The sequence below is a fragment of the Amblyomma mixtum genome, chromosome 3, assembly GCF_055824585.1.
Source record: "Amblyomma mixtum isolate Tamu chromosome 3, ASM5582458v1, whole genome shotgun sequence".
Classification (NCBI taxonomy): domain Eukaryota; kingdom Metazoa; phylum Arthropoda; class Arachnida; order Ixodida; family Ixodidae; genus Amblyomma; species Amblyomma mixtum.
In genome coordinates, this window is record NC_143014.1 from 413,232,296 (window position 1) to 413,255,946 (window position 23,651).

Sequence of the window (23,651 nt, forward strand, 5' to 3'; positions counted from 1 at the left end):
CGCCGAGACCTTGCTGCCAACTATCAAATTCAGGGACGGGGTATCACTAATCATGGATGAAGTGTGCATGGAAACTGGTGGCAGGTCGGCCACATAATTGAGATTCCTGGCAGTAAGGAGAGCTCACGCTTGGTGTTCAACGTCTCCGTCAGAGCAGGAGCTTCTGCGTATTTGTGGTCCGCAGGAACGTAGTTGTCCGAGGAAACATCTGGTCGGCTATGGATCCACGAAGCGCGTTGCCACAAATCTGCATGTTCCTGGTCACGCGTGTTTTCGAGCTTCTTCTACCGTACCTGGGTTGACGCAGCGACTAAGTAGCTCAGCGCTTGTGGCGCAGAATGCATCCGTTGCACTGTCCGCTGTATGACAATGTCTGCACATAGTAGCGGCGCTAAAGATGGAGACGACTGGGCAGGCTATGCATGCCACGTGACCTGCATGGCCGGCAGGGATTTCAGAATTGTGAAATCGTTGCTGTTAGTTGATCCGCGACCATGGTCAGCAGCTTCGCTTTCGACGATGCCCCTTTCTCACGCGCACCGCGCTTCTTCCATTCGGAATGCTTTGCCCAGCCGGCGAACGCGTAGGCAATGATTGCCCTCGTAGGCCATCGACGCGGGTTTGTCCGGCGGTTACTTACTATTTCAATAGAGAGTTATAGCATATCGTTACCGTGTTTACTTCACTGTGTTACCGGATGCCGGACTTTCCGATTAGCGCTGCGCCCACCAGTGCCGCCTTTTAATTCCATTTCTGGGTTCACATGTTCTTTCCGGGGCGGTGTCGCGAAGGTTGAGAGGCGCTATTTCATCTGCGCGCTTAGCGGAAGAACTACCTCTACAACTTCGGGGTAGTTCACCGCGCCACCTCGTTCGCTGTAACCCAGTGGTGTGGCCAGATTTGTTCGCTGTATCTGCGACGAATTTGCGTTGCCCTTATGCGTATTTTCACAAGAGCACCACACCCGCTCGTAATAAGCGAACGTTCGTTATATGCACGGCCATTAAAGTGGGCTGCACAGTACATCCGCTGATGATACACTAGTATCAAGAAAGTCTAGGTAAGGCTGCATATGTAAGGGTAGAGGAAGTAATGACCGATCGCAGCATTTGCCATCTGCCTTGTGGAGAGGCCGTACAGGTAAGTAAAAGCGAAGAGTGAGAAAAGCGAATGGATCAGCAGGAAGCTTTCTCGCGAGAATGTCCAGAAAATACAGGCGAGCACTTAGTCGCCTATTAAGCACAGCTGCCAGAAAGGAGTTGTTTGCAGCTTTGAAAATAAATGGCTGAAATAAGTTGGTGGAAAAATGGTGCAGGCCAGATTAACCACTCTTTATTACTCCATCAAGGGCACCAAAAATTCTGTTGGCACAAAGGTTGGATTTCATAGCGCCCCAGGAAAAGTCACAAACATTCTATGTAGTGCAAGTATATCTACTTCCTCGCACAATGCTGCACTTGCAAGAATGTTGCAGCTGAACGTCGCAATGAAGATGTTGCCAATTTGTGTCCGTGCAAAAACGAAGCTTTCTCAACCCATCCAGGCGTGTGTTTTTTTATCATACTCTTGTTATCAGAAAAAAAGAGGTTGACGTCACCATATTAAGTCAATGTCGTAATTTCTTATTGCATTATAGTGAGAAGCCACGATTAGCTGTGTTTTTGAAGATACTGAGCTATAGGGGCTCGGGATGTATAACGGGAGTCACAAAGGTGATGTCGAATAGGTGATTTAAATGAAATATATTTGCTAAGTTCTGGATCTTAGGGAGCGCCAGTGCTCCCATGAGGCTCTCGTTGGGCGGCGGATGGGCGGTGGAGGGACTCTCGCACATTTTTTTACAATGCTATAGTGAAGGAGGGCGACGGAAAGCTCTCTGTCTGTGTGTAGGTGCCGCTACATGACAGTTTCGTTTCTCAGTAGTGCGCGGGAACGTACAGGGCGCGTGCGGCAGCAATTTTGGGGCCCTGTAAGTACACTGCGAACAATAATATCCCAACTGACTCAAGCTTCCGGGGAAACCTATTACTCGCGCGACGGGGTCTCCCAAACTGCTCAAGCAGGAAGGCTTTGTAGATGCAAAATCCACCGGCTTTTCGCCTGGCACCTCATAAGGTGGATTATGGCGTATACATAGCCGATTTTCATTAATTTCGAGTTCATTTCATTTTGCGGTTGTTGCTGTAGATTCATCCTTTTGCTGCGGACAATAAAATAAAATGGGTAAATTGAGAACATCTCGCATTAAACAATTTATTCATGCTTAAGTAACGCACTAAGCACGGCAAAAGGAAGGCAGGAGACGACACGAGCGCTGACTAACAACTGGTTATATTTTTCTCGAAAAAGTATATAAAGGCGCAGGACATAGGGAACAACCCCAAAAAACAAAAAAACAAAGGTTAAAACTTAAAAACCATACTGCGCATGCCCGTCACATTCGAGTCATGATGTGTTTTTCAACGAAATTCGAAGACCATCTTCCATAGTAGACGGCACTCTCCTATCTCGTGAATCTCACACAATTGCCATGAAAGCCTGACTCCTTATCTGCAAAATAGACAGATGATGAAGCAACACACTCATCTGCTTCCTTCCTGATCATAAAGGCCTCGACCAACACCCTACAAATGCAAACAGGGTTATTAAAGAAGACACTTGTCTTCTTTACTCAGGGAAGCAATTGTGGCACTCGAGGCAATGCAAAGCCAAGTTGTACGACACGGCAACTTTTTTCACCCATCTGTGATGTTCGAAGAAATGCCCACTGCTTCCCCACTTAGAAAGACAAGTCTCCTGTTTAAGCACCGTGATCGAAATTGTAGGGAGTTGGTAGAGGCCTTTATGTTCAGGAAGGAAGGAGATGAGCGTGTTGCTTCACCATCCATCAATTTCGTAGATAAGGAGTCAGGCTTTCGTGCCATCTGTGTGAGGTCCAGGAGATAGAGGAGTGCCGTCTACTATGGAATATAGTCTTCGAATTTTGTTGAAAAAGATGTCATGACTCGACTATGATGTGCATGCGCAGTATGGTTTTTAAGTTTTAATCTTCGTTCTTCTGTTTTTTGGATTGTTCACTGTGGCTTGCGCCTTCATATACTTTTCCGAGAATGTAATGACCAGTTGTTAGTCAGCGTCAGTGTCGTCTCCAGATTTCCTTTTGTCCTGTTTACTGCGCTGCTTAAGCATGAACCCTTACCAACTAGCCCAGTTTTATGTTATCGTGAAGAAATCTTTGCATTTTTTTTATTTTGTATACCGATGTGCCAGAAAAAATAAAACGCATAGCAAGGTTGTCTGAAACCCATCTGCGTTCTATTTTTTTTTTTTGTCCTGAACCCGTTTGAACCGGTTCGAGACGGTTCGAACCGGAACGGAATGGCCCTCTGGAGCCGAACCCGGAATTGAACCCGAAAGGCGTGAACCCGAACCCGAACCGAACCCGAAAAAAATGCCAGTTCGACACCCTGACCGCAAGCATCGTAAACGACGCAGTTCAAACAACATGAAGTGCAAGTTTTGAGCCGAGCCTGCGAACGAGTCGGACTACAACCAAATCAATACGCCACATAATGCGCGCAACATGAAAGCTACACCTGCAGAGCCTAGCAGAGCCAGCAGCGTGAACGGCGGGGCTAAGACAACGCGAAGCACGGCTTTCATAGCCCGCGAGCGAACGAAGCCATTTACAACATGCCAAACGGCATTAACTGCGAAGAAAGATTGTAGTCGCTCGCGCTTCACACCAAATCCTCTGAAAAACGCAACCGGCAACTGAAGAGCGGCCACTCACATCGTAAAGACGGGGATCCAGCTCATTATCAATGCTTCCCCCGCTGATCCTATGCAGCCAAACTTTACGGCGAGCCGCATTGCTTTTTGCGGACGCAATGACGAAAAACCTTTCTCACTGCCTCCTCGTTTGTTGCACCCGTAAGCACAACAAAAGTCGGCACCGCCGCAACGTGCACACACCATCAAAGCTGGAGAAACGCTCCCGCCAAAACTGTGCTGCACCAAAAGAAAACGAAGCAGGATTTCCACCCCCGACAATGGCGCCGGTGTCTGCTGCGAAGCCAAAAAGCGCGCGCTAACACGTGACCACGGCCCCTCAGCCAATGAGAGGCTCGATTATCTGGTGGCGCGCTAGGAGAGGAGAATAGTCGGAAAGTTCAAAGCTTTTCGCTACGTTTGCTTCATTGAGGGGTTTTAGGAGGCTAGCGGTTGTCTCGCCCTCTAGTATCAAGTGTACAATCCACAGAGGGGGCTATATCGCAACAGCCTCGTATGCCCGTCGTGGGAGGGCGCCGCCATCACAGCGGCGATGCGTTTCCCAAACTGGGCGCGCTCGCGGAGTGCGCTTAAAAATAACGGAGCGCGCCTTTCCTCCTTGCAGCGCGTGGAGCTTGACCTTGGCGGCGGCATCCTCCAGACAGGCCCGTCCGGGCCGACTGAAGACGCCTGGAGGGGGGAGATGATGTGTTACCAGAACCAATTGGCTGCGAGCCTCAACAGCTGTGCACCGCTCTGCGGCGAACCCAGGAACTGCTTCCTGGGCTCGGTGCTTTCAAAGTTAGCGCTTAAAAATAAACTCTACTTCATCGGTGCGCTATCCTCACAAAAACTGTTGCTTTAGGCTGCCTTTCCCTGCGAGCGTAATGTAGTGCAGAGAGGAAATTTTAAATCACTGAGCTTTCATTCTAGCGAAACAATGTTTTTTCCTATTGTTATATTTGACTGAGCCATTGGAGAAACTGCGTGCTCTGCAGCAAGGAAGTTTCTCTTTCTTAGCGGTCGTGCGGAGGGCAGTGTTCTTTCATGTGTTCTGGGTACCCACGAGAGGGGGCCTCAAAAAGACTACCAGGTCCTTACTTAACGAAGTCGGTATGATTTGCGTCTTAATCCGCAATACATTATTGCCCACACTCCTCAAAGCGAACAAGCAGTGGAGACGAATAACACTTCCGCATGTCAGTGACAGCAGAACTTAATGTGACTACTGAGCCTGGAGAAGAATTGCAAGGTAAGGACGTTCAGCAGTTCGGAAAGAGCCATTAATGCACATTCGACTCACGAGGCCTCGACAAATCGAGTTTCTCGAGGGGAAAAAATGTAATCCCGTCTTTTCGTCCTCCTTCAAGGCCTTCAAGGCGGAAAAGTGACTACAATAGATGGCAAGTGTATACCCCCGCGCCCGTTAGTGCACTTACTCCAATGGTCACCTGGAGCACAAATGGCACACTCTCGAGAGTGCCCTGTCTCTGGCGCACGTGTGTCTCTCGTCGTTTAAGCCCACGTGGTCAGTGCTGTCTTTGGGCATCAGCTGAAAGCGGGAGCCTTCGGCTGCGCCACATTAAGACACTGATGCTATTCGCCCACCAGAGTCCCTCATAGCATCAAGGTCTTAGTAAAAATAAATAAGATTCTTGAGCAAATATTCGGATCGAAGCCGTTGAGCCTATTTAGTGGCCCAATACAAACGCTAGCATACAGGTCAGCCGTTATGGTTCATTAAAGGGACACTGAGAACTCTAGTTGGTCTTTGCATTTAGTAAAAACCCACGTTTTGACACTTTGTTAGCTATGCTGTGTTTTTATCATCGGCAAAAGCCGCATTTCTCGATAGCTGAGAAAACTTAATTTAAAACTGAATTTTTTTTACAGCACTCAATTCAATATTGCGACGTCCATAAGGGAAAAGACTGCATGACGACCGTGTTTTATTTATTTTATTTATTGATTTACAAAATACTGCGGACACTGAGTCCAAGCAGGGTGGGCGAACAAGTCAATCAAGCCACAAAAAAAAACGCAACACTTCAAAAATGAACAACACAATATAGTAAAAATTGGTTAAAACTCATGGGACAATGGTTTAACTACCTGATTCCAATCTGTTATTGTGCGTGGAAAGAACGAAAACTTGTGTCTGTTCTAGCGAATATAGGGGTTAGAGAACTGGGATGGTGTTGACGAGTTTTTCTGGTTGGTGCCGGCGTTAAGTATGATGAGCGATACAAACCAAGTTTGTTATGTAATAACAGAGAAATAAATTCTAACCTAAGCTTTATACGCCGATGTTCAAGTAGTTCAATTTTATTAATCTCCATTAAAGTGGTTGGGGAGTGAGACCTTGCATATCTATTAAAAATAAACCTGACAGCTCTTCTCTGTATTCTTTCCAGATTTTTTACGTTAGCTTTAGTATACGGGTCCCACACTATGCATGCATATTCGAGTTTAGGTCTAATTATTGAATAATAACAAAGTAGCTTAAAGTTAGAAGGAGCATTTTTTAGTTTATGTCTTAAGCAGCACAATTTTCTAAATGCAGCAGAGCAGATATTGTTTATGTGCAAGTTCCACGATAGATTGCTACTTATGGTTACTCCTAGGTATTTGTAGTTGGATACTTGTTGAAGAGGGAGAGAGCCTAATTTATATGTGTAGCTATGAAGTATGGTTTTTCTGGTTGTCAGCATATAAACACTTTTATCAGCATTCAGATCCATGCCCCATCGGTCGCACCATTCGAAAACGTTGTTCAAGGCACTGTCCAGGTCACTTTGATCTTCCTTATTTGTAACTTCTCGGTATAGAATGCAATCGTCAGCAAACAATCGAATATGCACTGATGGGTTAACAACTTGAACAATATCATTGACATACAAAAGGAAAAGCAGAGGGCCCAAAACACTTCCTTGGGGAACACCGGATGAAACTGGAAGAGAGCCCGAACGTTGTCCGAAGTGAATGGCAGTGTAGCTTAACCTGAAAGATCCGCGTAGTTGTAGTGACGTCATCGCAGTTTCCTTGTGAAGACGGCCGACGGCGGCGAACCTGTATTTAATCTCGAAGCATTTCCCAGCTTACCAAAGCTATGTTTCCGGTAATAACACTTTTTGTCATTAGAACGCGGTAATAAATTGTCCCTCTAAAGAGAAATTATGTTACAAGCCTGCTTGAATTTCAAGAAACTGTCGCTGCCGGGTAAATTTAAAATTCTAGCCTGTTTTGTTTCAGTGGTAAATGGGTTTCAAGCTTTTTTATACACAGAATTCCATTAGTCTTTATCCGTGTTCCCAGTGGCGAAGAGGAAGATAAAAAATTCAGGGGGCACTTTGACTGTCTAAAGTGGGTAGAGGCGGAAGCGTTTTCCGCACCACCTTCGCTGTTTCTGTGGCACTGGAGGCGTCACATATATTTGAGTACTAATTACTGAGTGATGGCAAATCGCTAATTAATTGTTAATTACTGATTAATGCCTGAATGCTAATTAACTGCTAATTAATGCCGCTTAAGCTTCGCCTTTATGAGTGGAACGCGACAGCGCGTTGTAGCGCTGCCAGGAAGTCCACGGAACGCCACCACCCGTTCGGCGCGATGCCTTGCCCTTTGAACGCAACGCTTTGTGGGGAAAGGAAATGGCGCAGTAATTCCCTGTCATCTCGGTGGACACCTGAACCGCACCGTAGAGGAAGGGAGGTGGGAGTGAAAGAAGATAGATAAAGAGGAGCCGTAATGAAGAAAATTAAAATTGTATCTGAGGAAAGGAAATTACGCAGTAACTGTCTCACATATCTCGATGGACACCCGTCAAAATTCAGGGGGGCACTTTTTTGACCTAAAGTGTGGTCACTGATGTGTGGTTAAGATGTTAAGCTTCGCCCCTAAGAGTGGAACGCGACAGTGTCTTGCGCTGCCAAGGAGTCCATAGAACGCCATCGCCCATTCGGTTCTACGCCTTGCTCGTCAGTAAATTGGTTTTTGAGGAAAGGAAATGTATCTCTCATTTGTCGGTGGACACCTAAACCTCGCCGGAAGGGAATGGAGGAGGATGAGAGTGAGTGAAGACACCGTGTATTCACTAGACGCGCCTTTGTTCATTCCAAACCATTGAGCTGGCATGGAGGAGTGGATAGCGTGCTCGTCTCTCACGCCGAAGTCCGGGGTTCGATTCCTGAGCTCGACCAATTTCTTAATCGCTTTTATTTATTTATATGGCCTGACTAGTAAAGCTAATTAGGCTAATTGGGTAATTAAGCAATTAACTAAGCTCAGTCCCACTTACTTGGAGCATCACTATACGATCCCTTCAATTGGTTGTATGGTTACTAGCCAGAGTGCAATTGGCCCCGTTTGAAATTCGCGCACTGTGACATCACGACCGTTTCCACCAACTGAAAAGCGTGACATTTTCTGTCGACAACTGCTGCTTACAACGATGAGACATTAAAGGCTTCCGCCTTAAAAACTACCAATGTTCGTTCGCCTGGGGCTGAGGACGGGTATGCCGGATATACCATAGAGTTTCTTACTATTACCTAGAGGGAAAGCTGGCGGCGCTGCCCTTCAGCCACCATGGACGCTCAAAGCATCATGGGGCGGTGAGTTACTTGTTGCGGAACAGTCGTAGTTTTTCGGGAACACGGAGTGGCACTACTGAGATGTTTCATTCCGAAAACGCTGTTCGTGTGTGCGCAGACGACTTTCGCGCGAACGCAGTGTGCAAAAACCATAGTAGTAAAAACGCATAGACACACGGCGCCAATAAAAGGTTTCACTTTTCCGAAATGCCATTAAAAAGCTTATTTAAGTATCTAAGCAACAACATTTTTTTCGAAAACATATTTACTTTTAAAAATGCGCTTGTTAATTACGAATATTAGTTTTTATAGTGTTCACTACTTGGCCAATAGGAGAGCGAGTAGTCTCTTATTTTGGGCAAACTTTGCACTTAAATGCTTTTCTGCTCGTTTGTTGCAATCATTAGACAAGATATTGAATGTTATGACGTTTGTAGTTATCAAACAGCTTTATTTTTCTATTATTTTTTGGCCAAAAGTTGCAGTTCCGCAACAAGTAGCTCACCGCCCCATGATGCTTTGAGCGCCCATGGTGGCTGAAGTGGTCTCGAGGGGTCGCCATGCAAACTCCCATAGACGGGCTGCCAGCTTTCCCTCTAGGTAATAGTAAGAAACTCTATGGGATATACATAGAAGTAGGGGGTAGTCGGTGTTAAGGACACGGTTAACTATAGCTGTTTTGTAGTCGCGTAAAGTTGTGAGCGGCATTGCTTGATGTGCACCAAGAATTTAATCGCCAGAAGAATCCGTAAAAGAAGTTCTGTGGTTAGACAAGCCCGTACGTCTTTCTGCTCTTATTAGGAAGTTTCGTATGTTTGTACCCGTCACGCACTGCAGTGCCTGAGATAACCCTGTTGTGACTGAAAGCACAATCGTGGAAGAATAGTGCGTGGCAAACACAGCTGTGCCCTTGCCAATATAAAACGACCACTTGCAGCCTTTTCACAGTCATTATGCACCAGTGCCTTCCACACGTATAGCTGTTATGTGCTTGAAGAAAAACAGGCATTCAATAATATTGTTTTCAATGTATAGAGAAATACGATTTCGTTGCATATCTCCATTTTCAGAAAAAAAAAGAGCATATTTAGATTTTTTCTGTGCTTAGAGATAAGCAGAGTAACAGGGACAATTCATTATCTGTTGCAGATGAATGGCGACGTGGGCTAGTCGGATGTAGTTCATCTTGAAAACAAAATTCAGCGCACATGGGCGAAGGACACAGGAAGAGTAGACAATACAGGCGCCTGTATTGTCTACTCTTCCTGTGTCCTTCGTCCGTTGTGCGCTGAATTTTGTTTTCAAGATGAATTCATTGTTCATCGCGTTTTTTTTTATTACTGGAAGCGAGTTGCCGGTAAATACAAGGGAAGAATCATCTGAATGCCTTCGAGGGGCCATTAATAAAAGGACGAAACAAAAGAGCCCCTCCCCCGCCCTCCCCCTCCCCCCCCCCCCCCCCCCCCGAAAAAAAAAAGCCTTATCGCGCACCACGCGGAATATTTCGGTATGTAGCCCTGAAAAGCTTGAACACCACTTCTTCTGCCGGGTTGATAGATAACTTCAAAGTAATTAAAGAACCCTGTCACTATTACCTTAAGCTTCTACTTTGACAGCATGCAGTGGGAAACAGTGCGAAATACCTTTTTTTTGCCTTTGTGAACAGCTCCCGTAAAACACCACCTCTGAAAGAAATTCTGACGTTTTTACACGAAGCTAATCTTGAGATCGATCAACAAACTTATGTGAAACTACAAGACGAGTTCAGTGTGCTGCGCCATAATGAGGCGGTATAAAAACATTATTGGTGCTTATTGGTGCTAGAGAAATTCTTCCTGTTGTCACGACAGAGTAAGCTGCAGCAGAAAAAAAATTTGGGGGACACTTAAGGGCCGCCTCTTAGGGTATGCCGTGACCGCGTTAGTGGCGCCCTTCAGCGGTTTCTCTTCGCAAACACTTTTCTTTGTTCGCATTCATGTAATTATCGCAACACCGTTTCCGCATTCTTGCATTTTAACTGTTTTACTCTGCAGTTTACGCACGCACATAATTTTATTTATTTATTTATTTATTTATTTATTTATTTATTTATTTATTTATTTATTTATTTATTTATTTATTTATTTATTTATTTATACCCTCAGGGCCAAAGGCATTTCGGAGTGGAGTGGTTTAAAATGATAAAAAGAGGACAAAAGCAAAAATTCAACCTACAAGCGTCATGTTCCTGGTTATACAATTCAGTAAAAGAAATAAGCATAAGTTGTAAGCGCAACATAAAACAACAAAGAAAGGTAACAAAGGTAAAAAAGGTAATGGAGTACATTTGTTGTGAGCCTTAGTATACAATGACTTTACGCCGGCTTTGTGAGCGTGATCTAGCCGTGGAGAGATGAAAGGCGGAGGAGATGTGATTTCATCGCGTGGATTGGGACAACTGCGAAAAAAAATTACGAAATAAACATAATCGTGAAAATTTTCGACGGGAGGCTAAAGCTGGAAGGTTAAGCGCGTTTTTTCATGGAGTTGACACTTGCAGTGCGATTAAAGTTCAGGAGGATGATACGGACGGCGTTATTTTGCATGAACTCAAGCGCATTAATTGAATTTGTGTGGTTGGGGTCCCAAATTGCAGATGCGTATTCTAGTTTGTTACGGACAAGGGTTTTATACCACATGAGTGTTAAGGAGGTAGAGGAATTGGTGAAATTTCGGCCTGGGTAGCCTAGCATCCTGTTTGCATTGCTAATTATGGTGTTGATATGGAGCGACCAAGTTAGAGAGGAACATATGTGTACTCCGAGGTATACCAACATCACGTGGCGGCCTCGAATATATGGTATTAAGGCGAAAGCCTTTAATGGCTCGTACTGTCGTCCGTTAACAAAGCGTGTCAGACGCGTTTGACTCTGGAAGTAAAAAAGATGGAAGAAAACCAATGGCTGCCTCAGCTGGAGGAGGAAAAAAAATTCAAGGGGGCACTTTGTTGACCGCAGAGGTGTCACTGATGTGTGGTAAAGATGCTAAGCTTCGCCTGTAAGAGTGGAACGCGACAGCGTCTTGCAGCGCTGCCAGGGAGTCCACAGAACGCCATCTTCCATTCGGCACTACGCCTTGCTCGACGGTAAATTGGTTTTTCAGGAAAGGAAATGTATCTCTCTCGCATATCTCGGTGGACACCTGAACCTCGCCGTAAGGGAAGGGAGGAAGATGGGAGTGAACGAAGAAGACGCCGTATTAGCTAGACGCGGCTTTGTTCCTTCCAAATCATCGAGCTGGCATGGCGGAGTGGTTAGCGTGCTCGTCTAGCACTCCGGAGACCCTGGTTCGATTCCCCAACTCGACCAATTTCCTACTCGGTTTCATTTATTTACGTGGTGTGACTAGAAAGGTTAATTAGGCTAATTGGTCTTTGCCATTGTTCTAATGTCATGCATCATGTCCCGTCACTCACCTGTCAAGTGATGGAACTCTCTAGAATGTTCGACACAATGTCTATGAAACTTCTAACTATTAATGATGGTTAATGATAGTTAAGCATGACTTGCACATTTCGTGATACTAGTTAATGTATGGTTAGTGTTAACGTGACCTTAACTAGTACACTGATTAATTAGTGTTAGCTATGGCACAGGCGCAGTGCACAGTCCCGCATGCCACTTCTTAACTACTACTAATTACCAATTAGTCATTTAGTCATTAAGTACAATGATACAATATACACGTAACAATATAATCATGAAATTCCTTTATATCATGTTCCGATGTCTTTCGATTGCACCCGATTTAGTATCGATTGACTCTTGATTGGCATATGCCCATATAAGGCATGCATCTGAAACACAGACACATTTGCTAACACGTCTTGGTCACGACAGTATTAGGCATTAAAGGCTTTCGCCTTAATAAGCCTAGAAGCCAAGTTTGTAGACTGTAGATTAATTAGATCATTAATTATAGGCAAAAATGTCGAAATTGCGTCGAAATAGCGTGGACGTCGATATAGCCACGGGAACGGTGTGACGTCACATCCACCGGAAGTCGTCACGGCATAGTGAAATTGCCACAGAATGGTCGGACAAACGCCGGATTTGTGTCAAATTAGATGGAAAATGTGTAATTAAGCGTAATTAACACTTAAGATCCCCGAAAGATGTCTAATTTTGGTATCAATATAGCCACGGGAACGGTGTGATGTCACATCCACCGGAAGTCGTCACGGCATAGTGTCCTCAGCTTTCGCCTCCCAACACTTTAGTTGCCAAAATGTCCTTGCAATTTTATTTAGATGATAATGCACCGGTGGTAGATGATGTGCAGGAGAAGCGTAAAACTTTGCATTTAGCAGAATTAAGTTCCATTAGTAGTAAGTTTCACCATGCTGATATAGAAGTGAGATCGTTTTGTAGGGCATGCACGTCGTTAGTGTCGTTAATTTCACGAAAAATTAAGCAGTCATCAGCGAATAAGTGTATATCAGAGGATACGCAACAAGGTAGGTCGTTGATGTAAATAAGAAATAAAAGAGGGCCTAAAACAGATCCCCGTGGCACTCCACAATTGATTGGGGTGAATGGGGAGGTAGGGAGTGATTGACAAGCTGCGTCGAGTGATCCACCCGAGCGCAGCCATACGGCTACAAAGGAAAGCTGTAGAGCTTTCTCAGAAACTTCATAGTTAAAAGATTCATCATGGTCTGGGGTTCGAACCCGGGAAATCGCTTCTCCGGAGCAGTCGCTCTACCAACTCAGCTAACCGGGACGGCAAGCTTATGGCTGCACTTTTGTGGATGTCAATGAGTAATTACTCTCTTATAACAAATCTACTTCACCTTGGGGATCCCCCCAAATATTTGACCAAAATAATGTTACTCTAATTATTATCTCACTAAATTACCACATCTCTAGTTCATTCCACTGATTATCACATTATTAGACTTCAAATTAAGCAAACGCCGCGTACACATCACCCCCCACCCTCTTGTACATGAACCAAGTCAAAGCGCCTACTTGGGTCCGTCGGGAGCGTGCCGGTCTGGCGACCAAAGTGTCACGTGTTCGAAACCAGACTAAAATTTGTGGAAGTTTTTCTTTACGAAAGTCAATAACTTTACAAAATTGAGTTGTTTGAGACACGAGACGACCTTTAATTCGCATTACAAGTCCTCTTTTCAATTATTTTCACTCCAGACATACACGCGCGAAATCATGCGTGATATGGGTTTCCTGACATAACGACGCCGCCGGGACGACGATGGGTCTTCCGCTGAACGGAAGCCTCAACACCGTCGCTTTAGAATAGTAAGCCAAGAGTTTTAACTTTAGCAGTTGAGGTATCGCCATCCAATGCAGGGTACCTTAAGCAGCCACAAGGCAACATCGGACGATGACAGAGAGCAGGCGTTATGCTCGGCAAGGAACTTATTCTTTAATTACAGTTGCCCACCCGCGCAATCCTAAGCGGCTGGACCTATTGGTAAGATGGAGACTCGTGGTTCTCTACTTCATTGCCCGTGCGCCATTTGGCAGCGCTGTACATAAGTAACAGCAGGTTTCACAGAACTCTGAGCCAAGAAGGTATTTTTATCGTGCTTGTACCTGGGTGGTAACAAGAAGACAATAGAGTCACTGACGACTCTAGGATGTTTTTATTTTAAACCAAGCTACAAGCTCGATGAAAATAACTGCAAACAGAGGAGCGCTTAGGCGCCGCGCTGTTTGCATTTCTTTTTATCGCGACAGCGCAGTTAATTTCCGCTGCTATGGAGGCCAAGCGAGGGCAGCTTCGCACTTATGACCGCGGGTTGCTCACGGGGTCCGTCCTTTCAAAACTGTTGATCAACCGTCGTTACGACCAGTCGTGCGCCGGATCACACGTCTGCACCTTAATTCCCATGTGGAAAACTTCGCCATGTGAGGTCTGCCAATAAAATGCTCTATCATGCTCTTTCATTCCTGATGGCCCACTCCGGTCGTCGCACAAGGTTGGGCGTTTAATAATTGCTATCGTATATCAGACAGACTTAGCACAGCGGAGAGGTACTAATGGAGACGCGTGCCCGATTAGCTTAATCCTGCAGCGCCAGCGCACGGGTCCCACCCGTCCGCCCACCTGCATCTGCGCGTGCGCAGCACGCTTGCAGTAATCCGGTACGCGGCTCCTTTAGCATATATCTGCCCTGCGAAGTCTCTCTATTGTGCCGATGATGACGATGGTGTCAGTTTGGGAACAAAGTGAGTTCGGGTGGCACGTGTGCTTCAAAACATCGACGACTGAGGGTGGGACGATGCTCCCGGACTCCGCTGCAATATAATCGAGCGGTTTAAGGCATTATCTTTATAAAAGGTTCACTGGGTCCGTGCTGATGTGTCATAATAAGCGCATCGTCGCATAAAGGGGAGATGCATAGTTGGCTACCTGGATTCGGAAAGGGAGGGAGAGTGAGAACTGTATAGAAAAGTGCCACTTCCATGTAAAGGCCACACCCCATGAAAATCATGAAACAAAGAAGCAAAAGTTATTGCCCTTAACAAGCTTATTCATCACCATCATCATCATCATGAGCTTGACTGCGCCCACGGCAAGACAAAGGCCTCTCCCATGCCTCTCCAATGAACCCTGTCCTGTACCATCAGCAACGAATGAAACGCGAACAAGAAAACTGAGGTGGCAACACAAAAACACCAGAATATTAGCTCCTGGCGTGCAAATACAACAGAGGTCTGAAGACGAGTCCTCGCACTTTCTAAGAGGAATTGGTCTCTGCTCGTATTGAGCTTCCTCTGGCTAAGATTTTCTCATTTTTCTGTTCGTGGCGGTGTTGCTTTGTCCGCGCTTCATTTCTTGCTTAGAGTACATTTGCGTACAGGTAGAGGTCGAGTGATGGCGTAGGGGTAAGCACCCGCCTCGGGTACAAGGGGACCGGGGTCTGAATCTCGGTGCCGCGCAATTCTCCACCGAAAAATAAAACCCTCGTGTCGATGGAATTGCATAACCAGGCCTGGGATGCGGCCTTATATCGGTGACCAAAACCGACAACGTACTCCCTCACCAGAGCAGGATTTGGCCGCCTTGCCCTTCGCCACACCCATTAGAGAAGGAAGGGAGGTGCGCTGTTCCCTCACTGCCTCTACTCTGTGCAGTGTCTTTGGGGCCCGCAAGCAACGCTCAGTTTGCGCTTTGAATTTCGAACCACGCAACAGCATGGCAGCTAGAGGAGTACAGGGTAGCCACTCAGAAGACTCCTGCCACCCACCAAATCCTAAAATTAGCCTGCGTCTCAGTGTAAATGACCTGTGGATGGGTTCGGTTTGTGAACTAATCTGGCCTGTCACGCCACTCAACAGCTTCCAGAAATGCCTTTCAAAAACGGGCTCCCCACATTTTGGACGACTTCGCCCAAACAGGAATGCGAAACAGGAGACAAAGGCAAGAGTAAAGAAATGGCCATTTTACGCATAATCGGTCGGAGTGCGTCCGCATAACTACTCCAGTGAAGCTGCGTGCAAGTTCTCTACTCGTTGTAAAGCACGCTCTCGAATAGGCCATAGTGCAGCAAACACAAATGTAGAAAGGGGAAGAAATTAAATATAAATATTGCTATAATATTATGTGGCTTGCTTCTTGCAGTTTCTGTTTAATGGAAATATAAGACTGGAAGCTCTCAAATTGCTACTGCTTTTGCTCGACAATAGCAAAAGTTTGATGTATTAAAGGCGTCGCAGTAATTAACAAATGCGACGTATTGCGCACGAACGGAAACCCGACAGCTGAATCCGCCTTGTGCTTGCATATCTCAACACATTAAAGTACGTACTCCGCGCAGTGGCTACTCAGAGTATTCTATTCCGGCCTCTGAGTTACAACTCTGGAATCTCAGGGCAGAAACGGTCGTGCTTTCTTTTTATTTTTCATTACATGCGCGGTGAAACACACTAACTGTGGCAGGAGGCACCTACTCATCTTTACAGTGATTACCGGGGAAATTGAAAACTCCCACACTTTTCCCTCTTCCGGAGGATATAGCGTCCACGACGATAGCCACACCCCACGCAACTGCTGGGCATACGTGTCACGTATGCAGCTAAGACCTTCTTTCAGGACACTTGTCGTTCGGCTCTACGTGAATGCGGGAGGTTTTGATTATGATTATGGCGTTTGTTCCATGCAGAGAAAGCCGCTCGTACAGCTTTCGCGGAGATAACGCCATGTCTGTAGCGGGAACCACGCAAGCAACGAAAGTGAAAATAACAGTGGTATAGAGTTCAAGCCCTTGTATTCGGTAAAATTTGCTCATCGCTAGAACAATATTAAAGCATGAAATGAGTGCTCGCGAAGTTCTCAGACCAAAAAAATGCACCGTGATGTGCGTGATGTCAAACGTAATACCTGCGCTATTTCTTTTTCAAGGCCCTTCCATAAAAACAGCCACAGCGCTCGCTTTCACGCGTTTGGCCTAAAACATCTCAAGCAACGAGGTGGGTCTTGCATGCCATTGTGGATGCCCTCAGGCGAGTCAGCGGCAGTACCCTATGCGTAGGATTAATATACAGTCACTGCGCAGCACCAATTAATTTAGCTTAATTGTACCTCGCCTGAGTGACTTGAAGATGTGCGTGCTTTTTGCGCAATGACTTATTAAACGCCCTGACGCATAGCTCAAAGGAAGCCCTGACTCGTGTCGCAGGGTGTGTGCAGCAGTCGCATTTCGCTGCGTACGATACGCAAATACTTCGCTGTACTCAAGGTTCTGCGCGCGCTACGCGCTGTCCACGGTATTGTCCGTGATTAAAACTGGGCTCACCGCTGAGGCGAGCTCCGTATTAATGTACTGGACACTGCTTTCCTGCGCGCGAAAACGCCATCTATCCCTGCTGAGTATTCCCTCGAGACCAGAGGAGAAATTTGTTTCGTCAGCGCATCCGCCGTGGGGGCTCAGTGGCTTTGGCGTTCGGCTGCTGGTGCCAAGTTCACGGGTTCGATCCCGACTGCGGCGACTGTATTTCGATGGAGGCGAAATGCAAAAACGCCTGCATGCTGGACGATTTCAGTGCATGTTAATGAACACCAGTTGGCCTGAATTAATCTGGGGCCCTCTGCTACAGCGTACATCATACATTAGTTTTCACTTTGGCACGTTAAAACCCTACAATTTACAACTGCTTTTGCTAGTCAGCGTAAATAAAACGCAACTCGTAAGTCCGGGTGTTGCCCTGAAAGCAGACGAAATTTTTAGATGCAACAGTTCTTTTTATGATCTTTATATATAGGGTTTCCACTATATAGTGCTTCTACTTTTTATGCCTTCATTAATATGAAACAATGCCTCAAGGCGCATGTTTAGTTGAGAACATACGCGGCAGATATGTATTTAAATGAAAATCGCAAATTTTCATTTAAGCGTTTATCCATCTTCATCATGAAGCGCGATGCCATTCGCAATTGTACGCCACCTGTAACAGAAAGCCGATTTAGTAGGGGTAAGCGAATGATACTTTTCGACGATCGAATCGAATATGGACAGTTTTAGCTTTTTGCCATCGAGTCGACTACTAACAGTGTAGCTAGAAACCGACTCGAATACGAATCGAAAAGTTGTAGAACTGATCGGGTACGAATAATTTGCGAATATTCACGGAAGTAGCGAATAATCATACAAAACGATGAACCGTGCGGAACAACGAAGTGTTAGCGGTGCCTCTGATACTGGGCACTTACGCAGCTATAGCAGTAGCTTCCAAAAGACGCAACACTGATCTCCACTAGGGGTTATGCAACACGAAATCAGCATATTAACTTTATGACCGTTATTTTATGCGTATAGGAAGATTATCTTTTGCTACTGATGACAACAGCGACAGTTGCGTACGGACAATCGCCTTCCAGTGCGGCTAAACTTCTAAGTTTGCTTGAACCCTGGCGCGTCGCTCAACTTTTGAAGCCACGCATGAGCGAACCCTCCATCCCGCGGCAGCATGCTGTACGACGTCGGATTATAGGTCATGCTTATGGAACATTCGATATTTGTACCAATTCTTCAAAAAGTAATCGACAACTTGAGAAAATGTTCGATTCAAATCGAATAATATCGAACATGCACTATTTGATCCGTTAGACGAATCGAATAAGAGGATATTTGATTTGCTATTCGAAAATTTCGAATATTGGCACAACCCTGCAATTTAGACAAAGCAGCCAACTTGGAATGCCGCCCACTGCTGCAGAACAGCTCTTGGAAAGGTGACTGCATGGGATTGGAGTGAGTTAGGCTGCAGAAGTGCCGCGTTTGAGAAAACGATACAAGACACGCCTATGCATTACAACCTGCGCGACGTCTCAGGAGGAGGATATATCATACGCCACCGGCTCTTCGTCACCGGAAGACGAAATAAGCGGACTACTTTTGGCAACTGCAGAGCCGCGCACCGTCAGCAAACTGCGACGGCAGTTACCGTTTTGTGAGCCAACGCCCCGACAGCAGCGCGGCGACAGAGGCAGCATATACGGCGCAGGAAGTCGGTCGCGTCACGGAGCTTTATACCGGGACAGCGTCGCTTTGTTCCGGCTGCCCCCGCGCTGAAGCTTCAAGGTCGGCCGCGCTAGTGACGCACGCACATGGGTGACACGGTGTCGCAAGAAGCCGATATTGAGTTTGAAACAGAGGAATGTCATCCTCCAAAAGAAACTACCGTGAAGCGGACACTGCAGTTGGGCACGTATACACGCAAAGAGGAAAAAGCTGGAAAAAAGAAATATGCGATTCGGTTCGCTTAACCGGAATAGCTGCTTCGTATCAGGGCAGGACACGCGGAGTGACGTGCAGCCCGCAGAGTGGGGCGCTTGATCTCGCGTCACGCGGAACCTCGAAGTTGTTTTGCGAGGGTGGCAAAAGCGCCGGCGCAGCGAACGCGGTTGATTCGCACATTATCGCGGCTGGATAACACTTTCAGCGATTCTCGATCGAATTAATTCCTCAACACCGGTGTACTTTGTGGAGAAGACAACGCGTGTACGAGCAAATGGATCTGCCCTCACATCAGTTTGTTCACTTTCTGAGCTTTCTGTAAAGTTTAATCTTAACGCTGTACAGCGTTGGGCATAATGCGATAGCGCTTTTGGGCCCCTTCAGCACTCCAGTGGTCGACGGTAATAAAGAAAAAAAAAAACTCCAGCGGTAGAGGGTTAGTGCGCCCGGCGCACGGCCGAAACGGCAGGGGTTCGAATTCCAGCTCGACCATTTTTATATAGAGCACAATGCTTTTCTTTTTTTAGAGGCACTACGTAATGGTGGTGCCTGTGTTGTGTGATAGTTCTGAGGTATTTTAATTACCCGTGCGAAGTCATGTAGCTGCGATGTCACGACCCTCTCGACCAATCCAGACTTTCAGCTCACGCCAAGATTTTCCTGGAGAACAGTGCCACCTTTAAAATTTTTCCCTCTCCGAAATTGTGTGAAATATTTGACAGCCCTCCACTGAACTTCACCTTTTTTTCCTTTCTTTCTTTCCAGCCGATTTCGCAAGTAAACTGGGTTTGTGGACAGATTTTTTTTTTTTTAAGCGCGGATCACAGAGGCCAGGCTACACCGTTGTTCACTTCAAAACAGCGATCACAGAGTCATTTTTGGTGTAGACGTCATTAGTTTGAATTGAATGGAGGGGAAAAAATGGAATGCAATTTTGACAGCAATAAATGTGTCTTTTGCTGCACAGCAAAAAATGAACACAAGCGGAAAGAGCCATATAATCGATTATTACTGAGAATAAAAATTGGGTGGAATTCTCCTCAGTGTACATTTAAGCTGTGCGGACCACTGCGCATTAATTCACGAGACCTGCGTAGGAGATGTATTTTCCTCACAGTATGAAGTTTGGCTTGCTGGTTTATAAAGCTAGTAAAGGGCGGGCCGAGAAGAAGACGGGCGACATGGTTGTCTTTTTCTTTCCAAGAGCTTTTATATAATTTAGAAGCTTTACAGTTATATGGGGGATTCGAAGAAACACAAAAGAGGATTCATATATTGTCACTCGGATTTTAGTAAGTAGAGCTCCCCTTCATCAAACTTAATGTTCTATTGCTTGTGTAAGTCGCACTTCCTTCAAAGTATGCATTTGTATGTCTCGCACCCCGACTCCACTTGCGCCACCGCCCGCGACGTAAATGTATAAAACCTATAAAGGTTTTTCACATCAGTAGCACCTGTGTTCTTGAAGTCATTTTCGTGTCAAGGTCTTCAAATTTGCCTCACTTTCTACTTTCTCCTATGTAAAGGTTTGCCCGGCCATTTTTCTTGTTATTGACTAAAAACATCTTCGGCTTGCTGGAATACCAACTCAAAATGATGTTTTTATTGTATTCTTTGGCTTACGGAAAGCTTCGTGCCCTCCTTTCTCATTCTTTTTCTGGTCACCTGCTTGAATACATCTTATTCATTAGATTTTGGCAGCTTTGGTCTGAAATTCGTATCCAGTATAATACGTCGCGTTGTGGGAAGTCGGCAATCAGAGCGAAGAATTTTTAAGAAAATGTTGCCAGCACTGATTTCAAAAGAAGATGAATGTACAGATGGCCGTAGAGCAGCGTTAATGTCCACCCTATGATAGGACAGGGCAGCGTCATTAGCGAGCAAGATATCGGATAACGCTCGGTTGGCCCATGTACGCAGGCCAACCGGCCGCACACGCTAAGCGGAGAAAGCAGAGGGCAGCACTTCATTGCCATGTCGAGTGGGGCATGCGCTGGGGTGCAGCACTGAACGCCTCCAGGCAATGAAACGTCCTCAAGCAGACCAGCCATGCGGTGAAGCGGATGCGCGGAGCCATGTACTGCGTAGTGACTGGTCGGCTTCACATATGTCTCGCTGCAGCGTCTTATGTTATCTACAGACGACCTGAGATCTCGGGGTAGTTCTGCGCATTGAACGACGTCATCACATTGAGAGCTCATATGACCAATTTAAACGGTGCGGCCCATTAGTCAGATTAATGTGTCATAGGTGACGAACCCCGAAAAAAATTATCCTATCCCATTTTTTTCTTCCATATCCCCCTCAAACATGCAGCTAACGCTCCTGTTATCGTCTGATTCGCGCTCATACATCTAGGGAGCATGGCGGGAACGCAAGTAGAAATACAGGTGCTTGCCTGCAGTAACGTCTGTAGTGGTTAGCCATAACCATTCCATGCCACGCAAGCCACGTGCCTGCTCACGACTGTGTTTCTGGCGAGCAATATTGCATTCAAGCATTCTGATGTAACCGGTCCCAAAATACGACAAAAAAAAAATTGTCGTCCTGTCGCTACGACATATACTTCTTCAGTATTGCGAAGATGTTTGTTGTCACGACAGAACTGGGTCTGTCGTTACAATACTACAGAAAATACAGTTGTTGCTACAAGAATTTATGTTGCCAGGTCTCAATATACTACAGGAAAATCTGTTGCGACAACAAAAAAATTTTCTATTCTGTTTTGCGATAGGGCGGCAACAGCGTAATTATTCGGTTATTCGGCGCATTCGACAACGGCAAAAGACGACGAAGCAAAGAGAGAGAAAACCTTTATTATTTACTGTGGAGAAGAAGAATAAAACCTTTATTAAAGCGTTGTTAGGGTGTCTTCTTGTTTGGATGGAGCCCTCATCCAGGGCGCCATTGTCGCCTTTTCTATATGATGGCTGCACAGAATTTTCGTATCCCTGTTTACCTCGCAGCAGCAGATATTTTCATTTTCTCTCGTTGTATATATATATATATATTTTTTTTCAACCTTATAACTGGTTAAATCCGTTTCATTTCGCCACTTCCGTTGTCCACACATACGCTCCATTTCGGGGGGCGTGCGGATACTCTTATACTGTTGCCTGCGTTGCAGCAGATGTGTGCTCACCATTTGTGACGTCACGGGTCTCCCGTGGTCTTTCCTGAGGGTCGAAATCGAGGTACGTCAGAGCGAGTTGCGCGAGGCCAGCCAATGGCGTAAACAATGACGACGGCGGAGGGAGTTCCAAAGGAGCCGTGCGTTACCTCAGCGGTGAACGATGGTTGCCTCTGGTGTTCTGGCAGCCACCTCTGCGTCATCGGTCGGAGCTCTATATGCCCAAAATGTAGGCGAGCGACCGCTATTTACAAATGCTGTTGCCAGTTCTTGTCCCGCGTGCGGTGTTTCTCCGCTCTTCTACCCCTGAAGTGGAAAGAGGGGGACGCATGATCAGTGTATCACCACAATTGGCGCAACAAAGTTGACGTGCTTATACAGCACGCAACAAAGAGGCCGCCCTTGTAAGCAGGGCTCCCCCAGCGCCACAGTGAGTGCGATTATCCTCGACTAGGCCTTTCTTGGGCTCTGTTTCTCCGAGCTGCGCAGGCTTCTCGCGCCTCCGGCGGTTTGTTATGTCTGGCCGACACCGAGCTAGACGCCGAGGTGGTAGCGCCCAAAAGCACGCCCAGCTCTGCTTTCTGCTGACGGTGTAAATCAGTGGGCAGTCGCGCTTGCCTGCTTGACTTGGTTATAGTTAGGCAACGCGCATCCCCCTCTCCACCTCTGCTTTCGCCATCCTTTCACTCCTCGCTTCTCATTCTCGCAGGCAGCCTTCAGCATGCACGTGGCTCGAGCATGTTTGTTTGGGACGGCGCCTCAGTGTCCGCCCCTGAGACCTGAGATTGCGGGCGGATCATTCGCACGACGCAGTACTAAAGACAAAGCACCGATTTGTTTGAGACCCCTCATCTGTCGTCGCTTGTGAGGAGTGCCAGGGGGGGATACATGTTGTGCTTGGATACATGTTGCAACGCCGCGTGATATTTGGCACAAAGATGCGGCGCACGTCTCAAAAACTCGACACAAGCTGATATTTGTTGACGCTTTGCGCGAGTTGTTAAAAAACCGCTTTCTTATATGTATAGTACATCAAGTTTCCTGTTTTCCCCACCTTCCCTGAACGCTCAAGAGCATACGTGCTAAAGCCACCTTTGCTTCTTTCGATCAATGCTCCATCAGTGTTCTCATGACGACAAGACGGAAACTCTGAGTGTTAAGGCCGCCGTTCTCGCGCATTCCGTTACTTAATTACCTTGCTAGGGAAGTTATATAATCGCTGGTTGAATTTACATAATCTCGGTGCTGCTGAGGCACTGCGAGACGAAACAGAATTAGCATGTACTACACGTCACCAAACTACAAAACTGAATTTTGCTTGCGAAAGAAAGGAGCGCATACAATATGCATTGTTTGTTTTTTTTTTTGGGGGGGGGGGGGCGATTTCGTTCCATGGCTGGCGCACTTTTGT

General features: G+C 46.2%; 1 long non-coding RNA gene across 3 annotated transcripts in view; it reads right to left on the reverse strand.

Annotated features, from left to right (window-relative positions):
- LOC149357686 (uncharacterized) overlaps nucleotides 1-23,651 on the reverse strand; it is a 195,433-nt gene that overhangs the window by 137,190 nt on the left and 34,592 nt on the right. Inside the window, exon 3 of one of the 3 annotated variants that reach the window (XR_016291863.1) lies at nucleotides 22,283-22,546. The exons of the other annotated variants lie outside the window; for them this stretch is intronic. This is a non-coding gene — a long non-coding RNA (uncharacterized LOC149357686). Of the gene's footprint in view, nucleotides 1-22,282; nucleotides 22,547-23,651 lie in introns of those variants that run through there. 3 annotated transcript variants of the gene reach the window in all.